Raw genomic sequence first — 16,667 nt, 5'->3', positions numbered from 1 at the left:
GATCATGAACTCAATTTTTTTGTGTGTTCACATACCTAATGCCAGAAAAGTCACCAAGTTTCGTAACATTCTGATGAAGCTGTGATTTTTAAAAATTCAAAACAGATTTTTGTAATCTGAATTTATTGGTGTGTATGTGTATAAACGTGTGTTTGTATGTGTGTGTGTGGGTGGGTGTGAATTTTTTGCACTCTTGATGTTGTAGAGTGTCACCCCTTTACTACGGTGTACTTTTTTTTAGAATCGTGTCCGATTTGTAGATTGTACAGACAAAAATTCAGAGAATTTTTGTGTTTTTGTAAATTTCCCATTCATTTCCTATGGGTCGGTCATTTTTGACCGAAGACCACGAGTGTGACTATTTTTTTTACGACCACTTAGCATGCTCGGATCATGACCTCAATTTTTTTTTGTATTCACATACCTAATCCCAGAAAAGTCACCAAGTATCATAACCTTCCGATGAAGCTGTGATTTTTAGAAATTCAAAACAGAAAATTATTCGGTCAGAAATGACCGAGGACCATCAGAGGGATATATATATATGTAATTGTTGCAGAAAGGTACTTTATAAAACAATTGCCTATTGTAGTTATTTCTAAATTAATTTTTTATTTTATTTTTATTTTTATTTTTGGGGCTAGTAAAATGCCACATCACATGTGCATTGTTGTTAAAGAGTGTAATTACGAAATAACTTGTACATACAGTTTTCTCATGTGAACATTAATGAGAGAGTAAATGAGCCATGAGAGCAAGAATTAGATCTCATCTATAAGGAGCTATTTCCTCCCAGAACAAAAACCTCATCATAATTGTAATTGCACATGGAGTGAACAAGGCCATCATCTGCCGCTGTGTGCGTTTATATTGTGTCCTGTATTGTGTTTGCCTAGTGTAAGGTGTATCATTAAAATGCACGCCTGTTAAACCCCCACTGTGACCAGAAGCATGAGAATGACATATATTATGACAAACAAATGTATATTACATAAACCTGTCAATACTGTTCAGATTCAACCCACTGTTAAAGGTTGAGACTTCGACCATTAATGTGGCGTAGGAGGTAAAGGTAGGAGTTTTAAAACAAAAACTGGCATACTAGATACAAACAATTTGAAGCGGATATGATACCATGCCAATATTGATAATTTATTACTATAATTATTATTTGTATGTTATTGTAATCATCTTTGTTTTTATTCTATTCATTTCACATTCTTGTTTCTCATGTGTGCAGTACATTGCGGGTTGTAATTGAGCTTTATTGTACAGTGTATTTCATTACTATGAGAGTCAGTGAGATATAAGAATACTTTAACTTTGAACCTAATACATGGCTAAAATAAAAGAGCCATTACTAAGCAGATCAATTACAGATGATCACTCTGAACTTTGACATTAGTGTGAAAAAGTCAAATAAAAAAAATATACAACTAATATTGAATAATAAACAAGGTGAAGTTTTCATCAAGGGAACTTTAATAAAGTGACAGTAAAGAACCATCAGTTTCTTAATTTAAAGCACATTGGCAACAAGGGGCCTACAGCTACAAAACTATGAACTTCAGCGATGTTAGCCTGACTCAGTTGCTGTCGGGAGAAAGATACAGCTTGAGTTTGACTTTAGAGCCCCTCTGGCTACGCACTGGGGAAAGTGAGGTCCCGCAGCGTCGCGGTCGGACCGGGTGTCTCCAGTCTTTTCACACACAAACAGCAACAAGACTGAGATAATGCCCTTTTACTTCTGCAGAGGTCACACCTCTCAAGTTTGGCTTGACCAATGAAAAGGCTGTAATTTCAAGCTCGCAGATTTGTGTGCCATTAAACTCGAATTAGTGTAGCAAGAGTCTCACTGAAATTATAAAGACATGGTATAGCCCAATGTGAATGATGTTAAGAAAGTATACATTTGACTGGAAGCATGATATAGATTTCATTAACTAGTGGTTCAATATTACAGTCCCCCTGTAGTCAGTCTTTTTATCCTTTAAAACTAAATATTTAAGCGTTTTTTTTTTTCCTTGAGAAATATTTATTAATTCCTTAAAATAGCTTGAATGTAACTCTACACTCTCGCCTCATTTAGTATGCGTTTCATGGAAAGTAGCCCTGCCTCACTCACACCAGCTCAGAGATCCACTCGTTGACGATCACACGTTGATGTGATTGGTTACAATGTAGTTTGTGACGTCAGAAACACTAGCGACTTCAAATCGCGTTTTTGAGACTGTCTTTGGTTCACTGCAGTTTTTAGGAGAAAATTCTGCACATGGTTTATCTTAAAGCATATTAAAAACACCACATAGACATATAAACAATATTAAAACCTTGATTTTCACCACAGAGGGACTTTAAGGCTTGCACAAAACAGTATACACTACAAAAAGACAATATACAAGACAATAATAATACACACATTGTCCTGGGGATTTGCATGTTCATTCATAGAAAGTGTAGTCTATGAATTAATGGAGAAAAGTCTGTTTTATTGGCATTAGAGTGGTAAGTCCAACTCTCTCTCTGAATTCCTTTTGGTCGTAAACCCGTCTTATCTTGCTAGTTTGTGTTTGTTGCCATGGTAACCGGAGGCCTGTTTGGGTGAGGGGTCTGTTTCATTAAATATGAGCAAATATATAGCATAGGATTACTGCATTTGCACGCACCCCTAATTATCCATCCTGTTTAACATAACTGATATGTTTGTACGAAACAAAAACTTCCTGTGGAGATTAAAAGAGGCTCTACAGGATGCTTTAGGGAAATGGTCCATTTTTGGCTCCATGTAGTTGAAGGCATATCAAAATCCTGCTGTGATACAAGGGTACAAGTGCCTGTACCTCTATATCCCACAGTGCTTTATGATATTGATATTTTGGTTTAGGTTAAAAGGCTTACCTGCTCGAGTATGGAGGCAATGCTCCAGTTATGTGATGTTATCATGTCTGCACCTAGAGATTTTCTCACAGATCTTTGAAGTGTGGTATATTTGTGAAGCATTGCAGTGAGTTTAGCTTCAAAAGCCCTTTTAGCACCTCACTGCCATGACGTTCCTTTGATATGCAGGTAAGTGTGCCCACCCTTGGGGCTTGTTTTAACCCTCTATCTGCTGTGCAGCTTCTTTCGTCACACGTCTGCTTTTAAACTCTCTCTGCCCTCTTTTCTCTCAATGTCACTAATTTCTCTTTAAATATATATTTAAATAATTACAAATCAATGTAATCAATTCTAAATAAAAGTATTTAATTTTGATTGTTTTGAATTTAACAATTGTTGTTTAGGGTTAGGGTTTTTGTTTAGTTTTGGTTATTTTAGACAGGACTTCAACTTAAACTAAACTTTGAAAAATGCTGCTTTGGCAAATAGCTGAAATGAAAAACTTTCATAAAATTTTAAGGAATGGTTTTAGTTGCAGTTAACGATAAACACTGATGGTAAAAACTGGCTCTCTGCGACTTAATCATTGTAAGTATTGGTGCTGTTTCTTTATTACATTTTCTGATGAAAGATTATTTCATAAAAGAAAGATATGAAAGATATTTTTTTTATATATTGTGTGTGTATTTGAAAATTCATTTAGATTTGACAATATAATTTAACCAGAACAGTTTAGCCTTGAAATGTCTTCCCAAGTGATTTGTTCCATTTCGGTTGGTTATAAAGATGATCAGGCATTGCTTTCATTGACATGAATGCTATGTACCTTTCATTTAATCAGAAAACAATTGATAGACACTTTTACAGATAACATAGAGAGTTTGGTAAATCTTTATAAAGCCTTTATGTATAATGCATTATGAGGGTATTCATAATGAACATTATAATGCATTATAGTATTTACAGATTCCTTGTTACATCTGAAATTGGTTAACGCATTGTACTTTCTAAAGGTGTAACATAAGTATTATAATGTATTGTAACTATGGTTACAATTATTCATGAGATCATACAATGCATTATAACTGCATTATTAATGCATTAAAAAATAATGCATTGTATATAAAAGGCTTTGATGGTGACTGTCATATGTATTAATGCTTTGAAATATACATTTACATTAATGTCAAACATTTAATTAAATGTATCTTACTAAACATGCGCAATTGCCCTTAAGTACTAATCATGGATGTGCAGTAATTATCCTGCCGTAAGCATATACTCACATTAGACTTTTAATATGGTAATTTAAAGTGTAAATTCAGAAATGTTCTTCATCCAGATATTATGCACATTTGGCATGCAGTTTCATTCTTTTTGGTGGTATCATGTAGCTGATGGATTGAAAACGCCTTGGTTATGACTGAAACGCTGTGGGAACGCTCTGCGTGATTGCGTCGTGAAGCACTTGTGAAATCAGTCCAATGGCGTATAGGCGGGTGACGTCATGGCAGGAAGCTATAAAGCGCACCCAGACCAAACATTGTCAACTTCTGATAGGTCAAAGCAAGTCGATCACAGGCACGCTGGAAGTATGGCAGAGTGACGCAACGTCTCGTTCCCTCTTCAGGGAACCAAGGTTACAGTCGTAACTGACGGGTTCCCTTTCAAGGGAACTCGCGTTGCGTCGAGATGACGCTGTGGGAACGTCTATACCAAGGTAGTGACCAGTGCCTGTCTTGTGTGTAATCATCAATGCCCTCGTTGGCCTGACCCCTCGGGCGTCAGGACCTTTTTCCTGCAGCCTTCTTGGAAACAATGACAGTCCTCAGATTCATCTTACCCCTAGAAGGCTGCGGTTGAGAGCGCTAGCCTGAACCCCAGTCCCCCAGGACTGCTTCTGTTGAGATATGTTTGGCAGAAGTTCCCACGCTGCCAAAAAAAAAAAAATCAACTAAGAGAACCAGTCTCTCAAGACTGGTCTAGGTGTTACTCGAGCGACCAATTCGGTGCCCTATATGGTGAACCGTCAGGGAACAACTGAACTGACTGCTCAGAGACCCTCCTCAGAGGGGGCGAGTATCCCAGTGCCGCTACGTTTCCGGGCGAACACGGAGATATGGACTCATCGGAGACTGTTGCGCTCCGACGCACATGAGGTGGCGGGGTTGGCAGAATGGCCCCCCGAAGGCATCGATGGGAAATGGGCACCGTATAGTGACGTGTTAACCACTTCCCCCCGGAAATGAAGAGGACCAGCCACTCGAGACTGTCTCTGGTATTACTCAAGTGACCAATTCGGTGCCCTGAAACAGTGCACCAGCAGGGAACAGCCGAACTGATTGCTCTGAGACCCTCCTCGGAGGGGGGTGAGAATCCCAGCGCCGCTACGTTTCCGGGCGGACACTGAGATAAGGGATCGCCTGAGACTAGAACTCGCTGGAGACTGTTGCGCCCCGAAGGGCACCGTATAATGAGGTGTTATTGATTTCCCCCCAAGAATTTCACCATTTATTTCCTCAGAATTAAATGCAGCCAAAGATCAACCAGACAAGTAAACACGGTCTGAATGAAAGGCTGAATAGTATACCAACATCTTACTCCTCAAAGATCAGATAAGATCTTACATATTTAATTTTCTCAAAAGTTAAATGCAGCCAAATATCAACCAGACAAGTAAACACTGTCTGGATGAAAGGCTGAATAGTATATTAATACAGACATCTAACTCCTCAGAGATCAGATAAGTACATATTTAATTATCTCAAATTAAATGCAGCCAAATATCAACCAGACAAGTAGAAACAGTCTAGAAACGCTGCCTCAGCAAACGCGAGATCCGGGCCAAGGAATCTTTACTGACTTTCTTCCCTCGAGAAAAAAGCCAACAGGAGTAGAGCTAAAACTCTCGATAGTGCATATGTAACACGTCAGGAATTTATGAATGAACACTGTCAGCCCCCTTTTACTAGAGCTGACCATGCATGCTCTACTCCCAAACAAACAACACATAAATCGCGTGTATACCCACTCGTAATGAAGCGAGGGCAGGGAGGAACACACAATCCAAAATGCTGTTTGCTCGCCATTATATTCCTGTCTAGATATATGATATACTTGTGGACAAACAACAATAAATAGACAGAGATAGTTTCACACAGAGCGCTTGCTGAAGACACAGATGCTGACAATGTTTGGTCTTTTGTGCGCTTTATAGCTTCTTGCCCTGACGTCACCCGCCTATACGCCACTGGACTGATTTCACAAGTGCTTCACAACGCAATAACGCAGAGCGTTCCCACAGGATGACCACTATCAAACAAACCAAATGTGGGAGGATTACTAAGTTTGTGTGGGACAATGTGGGACATGTTACCAACACTAAACCATAACCTGAAACTGTTATATAATGTCTATCTAACTTAATAAAAACATTTGTATTCCACCTTTCAGCTGATAAAAATACTTTTTTCTTTAGTCCCTTCCAGAAAACACCATTTCATCACAATAACATAACATGTCTTTATTTTAGCTGTCATTGAAATTCAACATCATTGAGCCCAAAGACAGCAGGCATCATGCAGACAACTGTTTTTGATCCAACAAAATAAATATAAAACAACATGAAATTAGTTAATTGACAGTCTTATATATTAAGAATATATTAAACTAAAAACTTTCATATTTTTAGAAAGAATGTGAATTAAAACAACCACAGCAGGCAACAAGTTGATAAATGATGTTCTCCTCCAGCACCAGAGAGCACACTCTCTTTTTTGTTGCCATTATGCCGCCTTGTAAAATTTTTATTTACCGAATTAGGCTATCCATTTGTTTTCTGACAGGGAACACATGGAACGAATCAACGCTCCACATTTTGATTGACAGCCGTCACAACCTACTAGTGACCGTGTTTACTCCTTTCTTTTCAACCATTGGATAGGATTTAAAAAAATGGCTGTTGTATTTGTACTTCTAACGAAGCGCGGAAATATAGGTGAAAAACTACTCCGCAAAAAGAATAAATAAAATGCTTTCTTAAAAAGGCAAAAGAACGCATGCATGTTTTCTATAATAAAAAAATAAAAAAACAGACTGATGAAAATGCGGGACATTTTCTCAATATGCGAAGGGGTGAAAATGCTGTGCGGCACAACGCAAAGCGGGACGGGTGGTCACCCTCGTCATCTCGATGCAACGCGAGTTCCCTTGAAAGGGAATTGATCAATTTGAACCATTTCCTTAGTGCCTTCAAAAGTAGAACCACATTCAACTTTCTTTACTGACACCGCTATCAATTGTGCGTAATAGCTCTTGATGTGCTCTGATTGCCTGGACATCTAGTATGCTCATTGTGTCTTTTTGAAATCTGGTACTTTTGTGTCCTGCATTTCCCTTCAGGAATCAATAAACATCTAACTATAGGATGAATGCAAGGGATAAACCAAACAACTTCTAACTGTCGTTACTTGGTGTCCATGTTAGTGTCAGCCTGGATTGTGTGGAAGATGCAGAAAGAGCTGCATGGAGGTATGAGGTGTGATTGTGTTGAACTCTTTTAGCATTAGGATGCAGTGCCTGTGTGACCTTTAACCGAGATGAAGGTTGTGACAGCTGTGAAGGGCAGCTCAGTCTTGTTAAGGCTTAGCTTGAGGTGATGAGTAGATATCCATGTTGAAGTATAGGCGGAGATGTACTCCGAGGAGTATAAGGTGCAGAACGGGCTGACAAAAAACAATGAAATATGATGATAGGATGACAGAAGAACCAAGTGATTTGTTATGGACAGTGTGTAATGGTCAAGACCACATTCCCTTCAGGCACCAATGGTAACAAGGTAGACCTTTCCATCTGACTTAGAATACAAAACAGGAATGCACTGATCCAGAAATGTTCTTTGCCAGGATACCAGGGTACAGTGCACACCATTATAACAAATATAAATTATTTATGTGCATTATTATGCTTACCAAATATATGGTTTTGTGATTATTATGTGTTCTAATCAACCATGTCCTCATTATGTTATTACAGTTTTTCTCAATTGCTAAAACACAATTTCTGAAACCTTGCTCCTTTTTCTGAAAACATTAAACACAAAACCTCATCTTCAAGCACTATTTACAAAACCTCTGACTCCTCTTGCAAAATGAAACCGTCGCCTCAAAACAGTTTTACCTGTGTTCAAAATCAAACACTGCTCTCAAATCTTAAACAAAGTGATCAAAAGTGATCAATACACTATCAAGCAGTCAGTAAACAATACACCAGAAAATAGAAAACACATTGTTCAAAACATATAGTTCTCGAAAGATATCTACAGACTGCTATTCTGTTTGTAGACTTACTTGTGACACCTTACTGTACAATCAAAAATTTTAGGGAGAAGTACATTTTTAATCTCAAAACAAATTTCATATTTTTCCGTCATTGTCTTTTGATGAACGAAAACTATCATAGTAGATCAAAACTGATCAGAAATTACTACTCTGCTTTGCTCTTTGCAAATTTTTTTTGTTCTTCCTCCTCCTTGTACCCCTATTTTTACAGTACTGTACCCTGCATCTCACAAACTTGTCCTTGGTCTCTGTGATACTGTAATTCTTGTTCTTTGTTGATATGAACCTCCAACCAGTCAAAATCTATTGAGTAGTCAGTGCTGTTACTGTAACAAATGGAAAGCACAATGTTCAGGGCCATACAATTTGTTCATTGTACAGTATACAGCCTACAATGCACTGTACTACAGTATACAATATTAAAAGGGACAAAAATCAAAGGAGTAAACATGTGATCAGTGTGCTTCTTCTTGTCTTTGGGCATCATTTGAAACAGGTTAAATACATTTTGAGTGGTTGTGTTCAATCAATGACGTGTGTTCTCTATTTGTATTTGATCGTTGCCACTTGTGTTTACCAGTATGGATGACATGTGCAATAGAGTGCAGAATGTGTTTTGAGAATGAGAATGAGTTTAGCGTTTTGCTGAAAAGTCTAAGTGGGATCTGCAAATTGTGTTTTACCATGTGGAATGGTTTAAGGTATTGAAAACAGACTGCACAATTAGCTAAATGAGTTCAGGCAACTGAGAACTTCATTCAGCCAATGGGTTTTAGTGTTTTAGCAATTGAGAAAAACTGTAATGAGTGTGAAACTAAAGCACAGCACTGATAGACCTGCATGTAATAAGATAACTCATTTATATGTAGCTCAGAATTCTCTGAGAAAAGTGATAAAGATATTGCTGCAGGGATGGCATATTTTTGGAGGCCAAAACCCTGAAACAAGTTTGCATTTACCACTTTTGGTTCCATTGTCCTGAAGTCACTGGACTTTTTGAATGGAAATAAGAAATAAGGTTTGTGAATCCTATCAAGCTGAAAATATATTTTCACGTTTTATTCTATGACAAAGCACCACACTCATGATATTTTTAAGATTTTACTTTTCTTGAAAAAGGTAGTTGCTATCAAGTGGCAACAAGTAAACCCATCTCACTTGTTCGCTTTCACAGCCTCATTGTGTTTATATTCAAGATATTGCGAACAATTCTAACTCAGACTTTCAGGAAATCAAGGGCGAAATTGTCAATCACACATTGGGGGGGACAGCTGTGGGACTTTTTGTGTTGGCGCATGCACACATTTTTTTAATCAAAATAAAATAAAAGTCAGAGTCCAAATGTTTGTAATTGTATAACACAACAAGGAATTTTATTACATCTGATCGGCAAACCAACGTATACTCACCCTGTAATGATTTCAGCATCGGCATCAATTACAAGCCTGAATTGACAACAAAGCGGCCAGTGATCTCTCTCTTATATTCTTCTATAAACATATAGTGGCTATAAACATTTTGATAAAATTACTGTTACAGGATAACAATATTCTAATATCAAGTCTTGAGTAATGATAGTAAAACAGTTGTGTACTAATTTTATTTTTTATTTATTTATCCTTTATTTAACCAGGAAAAGCCCATTGAGATTAAAAATCTCTTTTGCAAGGGAGACCTGGAAGTGCTAATGAGGGAAAATGCTGTTTATTTTGTAGAAATTTAAACAAAAGTAACTTGTCAGTTTAAAAATAAACTCGCTGAAGTGCTTAAGCCACATATTATAATAAATACAGTTTGTAGGCCAATGTAGGCTCATATAGGTCCTATTTTCAAAATGCTGTATTTTAAAAAAAAATAGGAAGAATATTTTTGCATCACAATAAAATTCTTGACACATCTTTATAAATCAAACAAAGTAATTAACTTCAAGAAGGTTTATGAAACCGATATACAGTACACAGTAAAGCCGCTTAATACAGGCTATTAAGTCACAAAGCGGAATTTAAATATTCAAATAAAATGAACCAGTGCATACTTTGTAACATGCCACCCTTAACACTTTTATTAAAATGATCCAAACACATTCTTGCGGATGTCACTCATGGCTATTAAGCTTTTGCAGACTTGTTTTCTATAAATTCTGTCCAACCTCATTCATACAAGCTGTATAGTATTACAGTGGAAATGCACAAATTCTACAATTCTAAATTCTAGTGAAATTCACCTGGTCGTTATCTAAGGGATTATGTCAGCCAAATACAGGATATTTACCATTCATAGATATGTGCCAAATGTCTGTCAGATTTCGCGCTCCTAACTCTTCTTCTGTTTGTTTTTTCCTAACTCACTGACGGTGCACAAGCTACTAAAGGTATAGGGAAAACATGACATGGATTTCTGGAGAAATAGGTTTTGTTAATGTATAGTGTAAGGCCAGTCGAATGGATTTGGGAAATGGACCGGCCGAGATTTTATATTTTCGGAGCTGGAAAGAAAGACGCATTTGCAAATGTCCCCCTGTCCCCCTGTCCCCCCATAGAATTACGCCTATGCAGGAAATGCTTTTTAAATAAAGACTGAAAGAGTGGTTGGAAGCTTAGAGATGGCGACGTTGAAGTCATGTAACCATGGTGTAGTTCCTTTTTACCTGAGGGTTCCTCAAAGTGCCACTGTCCTGCAGAGTTTAGTTCCAACCCTGATCAAACACACCTGAATGCAATCAACGTCTTTGATTTTGCAGATACTGAAAATTGCAGATACTGTAGGTGAGTTTGATCAGGGTCTGAATTAAACTCTGTGGATTTGAGGGACCCTGCTCTGTAGCCTACATTTAGCTTTTTACTTTTGCCGATTGTATTACAGACAAATTTAGTACAGACTTGGCGGTCACAGTTTTCACTCGTTTAAAAGTAATAAGTATAAACCTTTTCATGAACATAACTCTGCAAAGTACTAAACAGAATTTCAAAGGTTTGATGCCATGGAACTTGCAAACTTTAGCCATTTCAGTATAGTTCTTCTTTAGATGTGCTCATTTTAGAAGCTTAGTAACATCAATACAAGCTCTGATTCTGTGGGGAAACACAAAGCTGTCAAGAGGTTCAACACAGTTTAACACAGTTTGGAGGAGGTTGCAGCTCCATTATATTGTGAGCCAAATATGTATGGCTCTGGCTGCCGTTATAGAATTGCACAGTTTCGTGATAAGAGGTTTTCATTCATTTAGATAATTACCAGTGTGATCAGATGTCCTCATTTTTTTTTTTTTTTTTTTTTTTTCTGGGCTGATTATTATGTTCAAGGGATAGTTTACCCAAAAAATTCTGTCATCATTTACTCACCCTCAAGTTTTTCCAAACCTGAATGAATTTCTTTCTTCTGCTGATCACAAAAGATGTTCTACCAGAAAGACTCGGGAGAGTTATTTCAATAAACCATACATTTATTGACAGCTCAGCAAGCTGATAATCTACAAAGTCATTTGGCGTAGGCCCCGTCCGTAGTGCATAGTCCGAGAGTATCGGATCTGCAATTCCTGCCTAAAGATGAAGGCAGGGGCGCAGCCGACCCCCCTCCTGGGAGGTATGGACGGGACCATCCTGGTGGTGGTGGGGAGGATGGGGGTAATCGTCGCTTCAGTATCTGCGAACTCAAACATGTGTAAGTACCGTGCTTTTATACAATAAGCATAATAATATGATTGGATAGAAGTGAAGCAATAAGTGACGTAATAATTGAGTCTTCCCAGCAGAACTTATGCTAAAGCTTTCATTTCTACCAGAAAGACTCGGGAGAGTTATTTCAATAAACCATACATTTATTGACAGCTCAGCAAGCTGATAAATGGCATACATAAAGCCAATTTGATAAAGTTGCTCTTAAGCTTGATTTAGTTATTTTCAGCAACCCAGCTGTTAATATTTTAGCAATTAACCATGAGAGCGTGGAATCAACAACGCTGAAATAAATTAGTAGTTTTTTTTTAGTTTTTTTTTTAAACTACCGCGTCACAATTGAACTTTACCGCTGATGAAGGGAGCAGTAGAGTAGCAAATTAATATACTTACCTGAATGGAATTTAATCATAGTAGCCTAATAGGGATGTAAACAGTGGCCGCGGGAAGCTACCAACGTGAAAGCCTTGAAAATGGAACTTGAAAACCCTGTTAGGAGATCGTCTCTCGTGAGATTTAAAGCCGCCACATCTCGTATCCTCTGCAAGCGTGGTGCATTCGCGCACCGCGAAAATGGCTGAGATCAAATCAACGATATTACTTGTGTTGTTATGAATCGAACGCAGGTGTCGTTCTGCGAACTGAATTGAAGCGTCAGCATCTGCGAACTAATCGTCGCTTCAGTATCTGCGAACTCAAACATGTGTAAGTACCGTGCTTTTATACAATAAGCATAATAATATGATTGGATAGAAGTGAAGCAATAAGTGACGTAATAATTGAGTCTTCCCAGCAGAACTTATGCTAAAGCTTTCATTTCTACCAGAAAGACTCGGGAGAGTTATTTCAATAAACCATACATTTATTGACAGCTCAGCAAGCTGATAATCTACAAAGTCATTTGGCGTAGGCCCCGTCCGTAGTGCATAGTCCGAGAGTATCGGATCTGCAATTCCTGCCTAAAGATGAAGGCAGGGGCGCAGCCGACCCCCAAAAATAGGTGGAGTATGAATACACCGGGACGGGGCACGCCAACCCCCAAAAGATGGTAACTGAGTATACCCACCAGTCTAGAGTCCTGGGGTTCCTGAAAAATAGAGAAGGAAGATACAAATGGTGAAGATACAAATTAGATGTGAGAAATACAGTGTGCCTAAAGTTTAATAGGGAAGAAGGACAATTCTAATATAATTTTTTATTTTTTTTTTTTTTTATTTTTTTTATATATTGCCAGTTCACTCCTAGGAAAACACAGAGACGAGGCCTCATTGGACCGGCAATGCCGCTTTTGGCTTGCATAGACTAGGTCACATTGGACCACACAGACAGCCGCCTTGGCAAAAATAATAAACAGGCCTCCTTGGACCACATATAGCAGCCACCTGGGGCTGAGCATAACACAGACTGTGGCCTCATTGAACCACATGGCCTTTATAGACCACAGAGACGAGGCTTTAATGAGCCACACGGCCACAATAGACCACAGAGACGAGGCTACTAAGCCACAACGGCCGCTAATGCCACAAAGAGACGAGGTAAGACTGGACAACACAAGTTTTTATTTATTTTTTTATTTTTATTTTTTTTTATTTATATCTTAAGCCTTAAGATCACGAAACCTATGCCCCGGGGGGCAACTGGCCACCATTGCATCTTTTAATGACAAGACCGAGCCACTAGAGCCACGTGAAGACAAACCACACAAGACTACGGCATCTAAGCCACATAAAACCTCTGCCCCGAGGGGGCCACTGGCCGTTCAGGCATCTTTTTGAAAGGACAAGGCAAACATATGCCACAAGGCGCCAAGCCCCACATGTACACGAGGCCCACGTGGCCACAAGGCCACTAATGCCACACGTAGACAGACATACTTGAGTACAAGGCCACTAGGCCACATTTAACCATGCCATGAAGGCCACATTAGGCTACACGGTCACAGTAGACCACACAGAACATAAAGAGTTCCAAACCATAATCCCACACTTAGACGAGACGTACAGACAACGGCCACTAAGCCACACGGGACAATGGCCACTAAGCCACACAGAACAAGGCCATAAGGGCCACAGCCTTGAAGGCCGAACATAGGACAAGGCAACATGGGACCACGAAGCCATGAGACCGACACAGAGACGAGGCCCACCGGGCCACAAGGCTGCTAAGCCACACTGAACGAGGCCAACAAGACAGAGCCACTAGGCCACACAGAACCTGCCATATTTAATGGCCACAAGACCACGGGACAGCCACATTAGGCTACACAGTCACAGTAGACCACATAGAACATGAATATCGCATGAAATAGCCGTCACTTTTTTTTTTTTTTATATATAATTAAATATATATATATATATATTTTTTTTAGTATTTTTATTTTTTATTTTTTATTAAATGACGAACATGTAACAAAGGCACAACGGCTGCTACAGCCACATAGAGACGAGGCCACATTGAACAGAGCCGCTAGGCCACACATAATAGATGACTAGATAGTCATTGAGGAGTGCTGGCTAGAATAATAACAGGATGAAGGAAATAAGATTGACACCACCACCAGTAGTTGCATAGTTATTTACCTTATGGTTATTGTAGAGCTTGCTGGGCTTTAAGAATAGTTTTAGAATCGGGTCTTATGTAAGACTTGAATGCAGATGAAGACCATCTGCCCGGGATCTTGAAAGCTTAAGTAGAAATGCCACGTTCAGCTGCTGTAGTGGCTGCCCCAAACCTAAATGAATGACCGTTATACTGGAGGGGAGATAACTGCAGCTTTTGAGTCCTGAACCACGCTTAAGAGAGAGGTGCTTCGTAGGTAGGAAAATAGGGAAAGTGATCTGAGAATCTAGAGCGGATTTTTAGGAATGTAATCAGATGAGAAGGGACAAAATGTATTGCTAATTTTAGAAATTGTTGATGTGATACCAGAAACTTGAGAGTCGGTTGGAGTGCTTAAGAAAGAGTAAAGAAATTAGGGGAGAAGGTGAATCAGAAAAAGGACCTAGGGCAAGATCGGAGCGTTAGATCTGAAGAAAATTCCCCTGGATGCATGAGCCATGAACATAGTTAAACATGGATACAATCTGAATAGGAAAATAGGAAAAGAAACCAATATGGATGGGAGGTAATAAAAGGGGGTTAAATGGATTTCACTTTTCTGTAATGTTACTGTTAAAGCATAACAACTGCAAAGTTACAATGCACAAAGTTCAAGCATTGAAGATTTAATTTAAAGAGATCGCTTTTTAAGGACTACAACAATGCTGAGAGGGACTGTGCGGCATTCCTTTGGATTAGTGGCAACACAAACCATAAAGTTATATATTCAGCTCCCGGAATATGATTTATAGCATAACAAACAGCATGAGCTAATCAATACTAGAAGATAACTACGCATAAGCTACATGATACATCAACTAACCATCCGGAAATGGGGTCTACATGTTGACGCTTCTTGAGTCTCTCCGTCTTTGGCTGACTTGGTTTGAATATAAGCTAGAAGTTTTGAAATGTCTGTGAGAGGTAAGCAAAGCTGCAAAACGAGCTGTCGAACTCCAGCCCTGTTCCGGGAGCAACAGCTCGACTGCATCCAAAGGGACGACAAAAACCATGCGCTTACTCACCCTCAATGACAATTCCAGCATAGGATATGAAATGTATTTAGGGCATTCCAAGCCAAACCCCACACACACACCATGGGGACACTGAGACCCACCACACATCGATTTTACTAATTGTAGATAAGGAAGGAACAACCGGCTGTGATCCGGATAAGAAATAAGGAATCTGAAAGAAAAGCAAAACATATAATCGATTCTGCAGAAATATAAGCTTTTAAGGTGTAGGGAGCCACATCTTCAGTGATATACTGTCTAGCTGGATTGAGCAGAGTGACTAATTTATTTGATCACAGTTAGAAGAGGGCAGGGTGATGGATAAGGGTTGCTGAAAGGCAGAGCCGCCTGAAGACTACAGTGCGTAGCTATGGCATTGCAGTGGTCAGGAATGAGCTTGCGTGACCTTAATCATGAAATTGGAGACTACGGATTCCCAGCTGAACGTCTCTGGAAAAGCATGATCGTCTAACAAGATCTGCCTTAGAGATGCAACCGAGCTTCGTTAGCACATACAACATAAGTTTTGCCACCACTTCGAACCCAGAGATGTTAGCAGCCGCTATAAGGTAATTTCGGTGAAGTGCGAATGAACGGAGTCTGAGCAGGCTTGGTAATTTATCTGACCTTTGCTATTCCAAATGTCCAAATCTGAACGGATATGCACCCTTCAACTATGGCCAGAGTTAACAGACGAGAAATAAATGCCCTGCCTTAAAGAGATACTTATGGTGAATTTTTAGATTTTTATTTTATTTTATTTTTTTAATATATTTTTATTTTTTTTATTTTTAAATCTTATTAAATCTCAGTAAAATACTTACCTGTAGTAAGGTGACAGCATACCGATAAGATACCTCAATCACATTTGATATTCTGTTGTTGACTTTTGAGCATAGACTCTTTCTCAGCTGCGCAGCGTACACCTGACACTACTCTCAAGTTGTATGAATGAAGTTATTCACGACCGAGAGATCACTGCCATGGCAAAAAGTGAGTTCCTTGAATAGAAAAATAGGTAAACATTTAAATCATACAGATAAGAAAATATAATGTCATTCAAGTCTTCTTGACTGAGATTCATCTGGTGATTGGTTTGAATTATATATTCTACACTTATAACTGTTAGTTCTACTGTGTTAGGCAAGTTTTGGCAAAGTCTG

General features: G+C 38.8%; 2 long non-coding RNA genes across 2 annotated transcripts in view; both read right to left on the bottom strand.

Moving 5' to 3' along the window:
- The window catches only part of LOC309480123, a 390,541-nt gene that overhangs the window by 242,220 nt on the left and 131,654 nt on the right, over nt 1-16,667 (bottom strand). The window lies entirely within an intron of this gene.
- On the bottom strand, nt 14,365-16,501 carry LOC309481299. Its single transcript, XR_014199975.1, has 2 exons — nt 16,329-16,501; nt 14,365-15,676 (listed from the first exon to the last, which is right to left on the bottom strand). It is a non-coding gene; the product is annotated as an uncharacterized lncRNA (long non-coding RNA).

The sequence above is a fragment of the Leuciscus leuciscus genome (genome assembly GCF_965113295.1).
Source record: "Leuciscus leuciscus genome assembly, chromosome: 18".
Taxonomy (NCBI): Eukaryota; Metazoa; Chordata; class Actinopteri; order Cypriniformes; family Leuciscidae; genus Leuciscus; species Leuciscus leuciscus.
The sequence above is the reverse complement of the archived record's forward strand: the minus strand, read 5'-3'. Positions and strand labels throughout refer to the sequence as shown.